The sequence below is a fragment of the Bidens hawaiensis genome, unplaced genomic scaffold (genome assembly GCF_021521415.1).
Source record: "Bidens hawaiensis isolate Kalapana, Puna unplaced genomic scaffold, B.hawaiensis_p1.1 tig00004551_1, whole genome shotgun sequence".
NCBI classification, from domain to species: domain Eukaryota; kingdom Viridiplantae; phylum Streptophyta; class Magnoliopsida; order Asterales; family Asteraceae; genus Bidens; species Bidens hawaiensis.
Genome location: NW_027491277.1, coordinates 1,321,138 through 1,328,685, shown reverse-complemented (window position 1 = coordinate 1,328,685; position 7,548 = coordinate 1,321,138). Strand labels below are relative to the sequence as shown.

Sequence of the window (7,548 nt, the reverse complement as noted above, 5' to 3'; positions counted from 1 at the left end):
TCTTTCCACCTGGGTATCAATGAATCCCAGGGGATGATTGTTTACTGCACTTGCCCCGGCTTGGGTAACCGGGGTAGTGTTCGTAAAATTTACTGCACTTGCCCTGACTTGAGTAACCGGGGTAGTGTTCGTAAAATTTGTGTACTCGTCGGTGTTCCTCCCAGTAGCTGGGGTTGTGATTACCGGGGTTTCTTGGTCACTCGCTGGCCTTGGGACCGGAGTAACGTTAACCATCTTTCCAGAAGTTTGAAAAAACTGAAAAAGAATAAGTTCTAGCTTTTATGCACGGATGGCGCCAATGAAGAAACACTAATTGACCCCGGGCAGATTACGGATAATCTGGGGGTTAAATAGATGTTTTCCACGAGGGGTTAGATCCGGCAAAGATGGTTCTTCAGATGACCTGCAAAACAGACACCGTGAGCTCGTCACTGAGAAGGGGGGGGGTACCTCCTTGTGACCACCCTCCGGCGTGAGAATCAGACTAGATTGCTCTTGAATATAAGTGTATATTAAGAGAAATGACTAGAGCAGATATGATGGTATGAGATGAGATGATATAAGATAATGTAATGTCCATACCATTCCAAGGTGTTGGAGTATTTATAGCCGAAGGTAGGTTTCCAAGAAGGTACAGCCGGCTGAATAGTATTCCTGTTCTGCCAACTGTGGGCTACGCACATGCCATGCTGGTAGTTGGTGGGTAGGCAGCGGCTGATAGTGACCAGGCCGGCTGTGTACTATTCTTTTCCACCAACTACAGGCTATGCACGTGCTACGACAGGTTGGTGAGTAGGCAGCGGCTAATAGTGACAGGGGTTGGTGAGTAGGCAGCGGCTGATAGTGACCAGGCCGGCTGTGTACTATTCCTTTGTCACAGTGAGCTGTCGCTGCTTTGGTCAGACCTTTTGTCCATACCTCGTCAGGTACAGTACAAAAGGTCCTCCAGTAGCGTACGGACTGGCTCATTTGGGCGGGAGTATTCCCGGCTTTGGGCGGGAGTGTTCCCGGCTTGCTCACTCCTTCTTCAGGTGACATTACTGAATTATTTAAGAGTTAAGTGCCTTGTGCGTGTAGCCTTGCTGCGCGGGTAGCCTTCCCTGATGGCTAGTATCCGTTACTGCGGGAACAGGCGGAGTACGTCGACCATTGGGAGGCTTTCCCTGCGGGAACAGCTTGCGTACTGCGCGTAAGGACGTCACGTCTCTGAGCATGGTGGGTCCTGCGGATCCAGTTGGTTTCTGCGCAGACGTCTCTCTTCAAGGTGAGTCTTGCGAGTTTAGCCTTTGCGCAGACGTCCCTGTTGAAGGTGAGTCTTGCGGTTTCAACTGCGCAGACGTCCCTCTTTGAGGTGAGTCTTGCGGGTCCAACTGGGCTCTGCTGAGACCTACCTCTTCAGTTATGTTAATATATTTTATATCTAAGTATAGATTTGTGATCTATGTAGTATGTACTGTGTTTTGATTAGACAAACAATGTTCACAAAAACAAAAATGAGATACTTATTTCACCATAACAAATTTAAAATTAAGCTTATCACATATTTTATACATAATCATCACACTTTAAACTTCTTGTATTTATTTTTTCAGCCATTATTTGTATGAGTTTCTTATAGGACATATTACACACAAGTTCCTAACTTTAACACAAAATACACACATTTGGCAACATGCAGAAGATCTTAACAAGCTAGGAACACAAGTTTTGGTTCCTTAAGGTTTACAAAAAACTACCTAAACAGTAGTTAGTTTTTTCTTTGGAGAGTCGGTACCGACGCGTATATGTTCGGGTGTTTTCTTTACCCACCATAAGTAAAAAACAGATGCTGTAATAAACATCCCCGCGACAACTCCAAGTGTTATCCCAACAATTCTTCCGACTTGCTTGTTGTTATCGTTGGATGAGCCCGAAAGGTTAGATACTATTAAATGAAACAAGTATATATTGTAAGAAAAAACAAAGGGTGCGCATAAAACTGAAATAATTGACCCATGACCGAAATAACCGACTCAAACCCAAAACCGGCTACTTGGTTTTATGTTTTTATTTTACAAAAAACAATTTTTTTTGTGTTTGGTTTTGCATGTACCAAAAACCGAAAAAAATGAATTGAACCTGTAAAAATTGAAAAACTACTTTTGCTATTAAATTAACTGATTATAATTTTTATTTTTGATGAAGTAATTTATAAAAATACAAAAAATGGTGTAGTCAAAAGTCTTAGGCCCAGATGTTTAATAAACAATTAATGATTAACTAAAAAAATATTTAGGCACGAAGTTTCAGGCTCAAATTCATATTTTGGGCCATTTTTCGGCCCAAAAGTTTCAAGCTCAAACAATAAAACCGAACCCATTGTGAAAACTGAAAAAAACAAAACCGGAGGTTTTCATAACTAGAGAAACCGAATTTTAGTTTTTTTTTTGGTTCGGTTTGAGCCCGAAACCGACTCATGCACACTGCTATACCAAACATTGATTGGCATTAGAGGCGGAAAATTGGAGAGGACAGGACGGGTTGGGTTGGGCGGGTTGGTGGGTCTGTTCAAAACAAGGAACTTTTTGTACAAGTTGAAACGGGCCGGGTCAATCCAAAACACTTTTCTCTTAACATTGTAAGATAAATATTATCATAACAAATATATTATTTCGACAAGTAACTAAGTCTGAACAGTTAGCAAACCTTGAGAAACATGTATAGCCGAGACCAACGGGCCAAATGTGCTTTGAAACGGAATGCAGCAGGTTCCTTTCCCAGCCCATTTAAAATGAATGTCAATGTTCGTGTTTGTTACATTGGTTTCAAACAATTTCACCAAAGCTCGTTTCGACCCGTGTGCTTCTTTCTTTATGTTGAAATCTTTAACAACTCTTTCACCCTTTGTAAATTGATCCATCAAATTTTTAACAACAATAAAACAAGTAAATAATTTATTCGGACATGATATGATCACCAGCAGCCCGTATCTAACCCATTCAATTATGATTTATAGCTAACGAGTCAAAGCTGTTACAAATTTGCTTATAAAAAACAAGTTAAACGGGTTGAAACTTGTGTTTTTACTTTTTAATGCATAAACCTCGTGAATCATTCTTTTGTTAGTTTTCGGTTTGATTATTATTGAAATTTGTACAATTTTCTTATAAGACATTTGAACAAAATGCGTTTCAAATCAAACGGGCCAAACGTCACCAAACTTGCACTTTTAATGCATAAAACCTCAAATATTTTTAAACTTTTGTTGATTATTAGCAAAATCATATAATTTCTTTAATTATAATTGACTTGCTAATTATTATAAGAAATATGAACAAAATGTGTTTCAAGTCAAACAGGTCAAACGGGCCAAACATCACCAAACTTGTACTTTTAATGCATAAAACCTCATAAATCATTTCTAAATTTTTTGTTTAGTTATTTATGAAAGTATACAACTTTCTTAAATTATATTTGACTCACTAGTATTATAAGAAATTTGAACAAAACGTTTTTTCAAGTCAAACGGCCCAAACACCACCAAGCTTGTACTTTTAATGCATAAAACCTCAAATCTTTTTTAAACTTTTGTTTGATTAAAGATGAAATTATAAAATCTTTTTTTTTGTAATTATAATTTGACTCGCTAACTATTATAAGAAACGTTGAACAAGTTGTGTTTCAAGTCAAACGGGCCAAGCGTCACCAAACTTGTAATTTAATCCATAGAACTTCATAAATCATTTTTAAAATTTGTTTATATTTGACTCGCTAAGTATTACAAGAAAGTTGAACAAAATGTGTTTCAAGTCAACCTGATCTATTTTGACCCGTACAAAAAGTACCCGTTTTGACCCGCCCATTTTACCACAACTATTTTATACCATATAATCCGTACCTGAATATAAATATCGAATAAACGTTTTCCAAGGCCTTTCCACGACTCGTTATCATCCATTTGAATTTCAGAAAAATGAAGTTCAACGTTATATCTTCCATTTCTCAAGCCCAGCCCGTAATACCTTAACGAGTTCGGTGAGATTCTTGCTGTTTTATATAATTCAGAGTCTAAAGTACCCATTATTTGAGAATCGGTTTGTGTCGTATATTGAGGCCCGTTCGGGTTGGATATGAAACTGCCCGTGTTGCTGACCGCCCAATTATTGCCCGTGTACATCGATGACGCTCCTAAGGTCTCTGAATCATCATCAAATCTAACACCATATGACGATGTTTGTCGCGGGCCACCACATTTGATAGCAAAAGAATCTGCATTGTAAAGTCAAAGTCTTGAAGTCAAACAAGCTGATTTTTAATTTGAATATTGGCATTACTTCTTCAAGATTTTATGTTTTTTAGTTAGATTAAAACTTGTAACAATATATGATACATGTGGGAAAGTGAAAATATTAAAAATCTATAGCAGAATGTGTATCAGATTTGACCATACAAATTGTACCATTTGACTTTGAAAGTCAAACTACTGAATATGAATGATTTAATGAACTATGTTCGGTAGAACTTACTGACTGGAACCTTTTCTGTGCACTTGTTATCACTTAGAAGGCAACGTGAGATATCGGATGCCTTCCTGCATCGGTTTTCAATTATTAAACAGGATTTATATATTTATTTTATAAAACATGAAATTTTATATAAAAGGTGGTTACCCATCTAGTAAGCCATTCCCATTCACCAAAGTTCCTACAACATTCCTGTAAAAAAATATTAAATATATTTATGTTTTCGCAAAATTTTGAAATAGTTAAACATGTAAAATGCTGTTTGACTTACAATGATCTTTCAATTTTGGCAAAATTAGTAGGCAAATTCCCGGTGATAGAGTTGAATGATACATCTCTGTTGCAAGATCATTAAAAGAAAGATAAATATTTTAAAAATAAAAGGTGGCCGAAAACTTAATTTAAGAGCTTACAATGCCCGAAGCTGTGGAGTTATGATATTTGATGGGATCTCCCCGGTTAACATATTGCTTCCAAGATACCTGAAAACTCATAGAACTCATAAATTATAGTTTTAACTGAATATTTCTTATTTTCTTAATGTGAAATATATTATTAGACTTACAAGAAATGCAACGATTGTGAGTCTTGGAAAGTGTTCGGTATGCTGCCTGTTAATTTGTTGAAGCTCAAGTCCCTTCAAAAAGTGTATAAAATCAAGGACGTGTTGAAATTGCGTTGTGTTTTTCTTTAATGGGCCAAATAGAAAAGAAGGTAAAATAGGAACGTGCTAAACAGGTCAAGCACTTCAACGGGTTGAAAGTCGTCTCGAAGCATAATTTAAATGCATTCAACGTCCTAAATCGTTTTATTCAAATATTTAGATTATTGTATAGAAGGAAACTTACAGGGATTCTAAGTTAGGAAATGCGCCAACATGTGATGGGATTTCACCGCTTACTCGGGCACTTCTCAAGGAACTATACACAAACATCAAATATTCCTTAAACTTTCACTATACTAGTTCAAAAATGTTATTAAAAAACACCACTTTTTTGTCATTTTATGCAGTGAAAACTGAAAGGCTACGTAAAAAACATACAGAATCGAAAGGCTTCTCATGTTAACCAAGAAATCAAGGGTCGAATCTTCACCGCTCAGATCACCAATTCGCCTATACGGAAAAATAAATGATTTAAGTTAATTGACATATTTTCTGAGTCTTGCAAAATTGCTGAATAATAATAATAATAATAATAATAGTTCTTGAGGAATCGGCCCGCTAACTCCACTGCTGTCTATGTACCTAATTAACCAACAAATATAAAATCAAACTTTTGTAATTACATATGCGAATTTACGGATGTAACCCTTAAAACGACAACAAAATATACTTACAGCTGCTCTAAGGAGGTCAACTTTCCTAAGTCAACAGGCATAGGTCCATTAAAGTTGTTTGAACTGAAGCTTCTGAATCATAGTAAAAGTATATAAAAGAAAAGAAAATAAATATGCAAGATATAATGTGACATAAATTAAATATTTTTACGCACAAGGATTTCAGCTTGGTAAGTTTGCCAAACTCCACAGGTACGAGGCTGCTAAAATTGTTAATGCCAAGACTCCTGTAGAATAAAATTACTCAACATTAAGTTAAATGCTTAATTTAAAATCATATAAGTTAAAATAGGATTAAGATTTACTAACAAATACTGCATTTTCAATAAGTTTCCGATTTCTGGAGGGATCGAGCCACTTAACACGTTCTGCCCAAGGTTCCTGCACCGAGTTAAATTTCAAAGTTAATCGACGTTTGACTTTTTGAGGTCAAACTAAAGTATTAGTCTCTTACAAGTCCATAAGCTCTGTCAGTTGAAACAGTTCTTGCGGGAGTTCACCAGAAATATCCAAAGCATATATCTTCCTGCAAAAAATAAATAAGCAAATAAATATATAAATAAATAAATGAAATAATGAATACTCTCAAAGTGAAAAAGTTGTCAAAAAACTGACAAGTGAGTTATGTGGCAGATGTTGGGAGAACAATCACACGCCACGCGCGGGTTTTCTGACTCTGCAGCCCATGGTGCACCCGGCGTGCACGGGTCAACGGTCAAATTCAGCTTTGACTTCAAACTCCAGTAATCTATCAGTTTGTTGATAGCAGCCACTATGATCAGAAAAAAGTTAATAAGATAAAATAAAAGTTTGCTAACACTTAATATTATCAACCAAAACTTAACACGAACGGACCTTCACTCGGTTCGGTGATTATTTGAGCAGAAACTAGTTCATTAATAAATAGAACCAAGAAACAGAAGCTCAGAATTCCCATAATAAACTCAACTTCAAATTTTCAACTAATGAACATACAGCCTACATATATATATATATAACACATACATGTATAGACAAATTAGTGTTTGATTTTGAAGAGACGTGGATCGACTCACTGGTAGACGATCTACTTTCCTCGGGTGTGATTATAATATTTCACCGATGGTTTTCTTGGATCTGGGTTCTTCCACCTACAAAATGAACAGCACCGTCAACTTACCCCTCAGAAAGGGACAGAGGGGTCCTCTTTGGGGTAACCCTCCGGTGTGAGAATAAGTATTTGTGGAGAAGATAATAATATGAGAGTAAGGAAATCTCAGGAGTATTGCTTGATAGCTGAATATTCTGTGATTGTATGTTATCAGGTGATATGTGATGATCTTTCCTTGTGGAGTTGATGCTGTATTTATAGTGCTAGGGTTTTCACTGATTGGGCTCAGACCCAATTAGGGTTTTGCTGGCCTCCTCCAATTGCTCTGCGCCACGTGTCCTCTGGGACACCTGGTGCTTTCTCATTGGTTGTAATCACGTGGTAGCACATGTGTCATGCTGAGTTGTCCACCTTTCATTTGGCAGCTGTCAACATCAGCATATTCTTATTCCTTAAAAAGATACATTCTGGAAGGTTGTCTGACGTGCACAATCAAGGTTGCCCTAATCCTGATTTGGATAAGGACGAGATTGATTATGTGCATGTGTGATATGCGCCAATCCTGAGGATGCGCGAGGTCTTCTCTTTATTCTCACGCGCAGATGTTTCATGCGCAGA

The 7,548-nt window shown here is 37.1% G+C and overlaps 1 pseudogene across 1 annotated transcript; it reads right to left on the bottom strand.

Moving 5' to 3' along the window:
• Positions 1 to 1,736: 1,736 nt before the first annotated feature.
• LOC143626952 (putative LRR receptor-like serine/threonine-protein kinase At1g53430) lies at positions 1,737 to 6,815 on the bottom strand (annotated as a pseudogene). Its single transcript, XR_013152515.1, has 16 exons — positions 6,696 to 6,815; positions 6,456 to 6,612; positions 6,295 to 6,366; positions 6,150 to 6,221; positions 5,996 to 6,067; positions 5,841 to 5,912; positions 5,545 to 5,748; positions 5,351 to 5,422; positions 5,068 to 5,139; positions 4,916 to 4,984; positions 4,774 to 4,839; positions 4,650 to 4,694; positions 4,506 to 4,570; positions 3,878 to 4,248; positions 2,686 to 2,881; positions 1,737 to 1,924 (listed from the first exon to the last, which is right to left on the bottom strand). The product of XR_013152515.1 is annotated as a putative LRR receptor-like serine/threonine-protein kinase At1g53430 (transcript).
• Between the last annotated feature and the right edge of the window lie 733 nt (positions 6,816 to 7,548).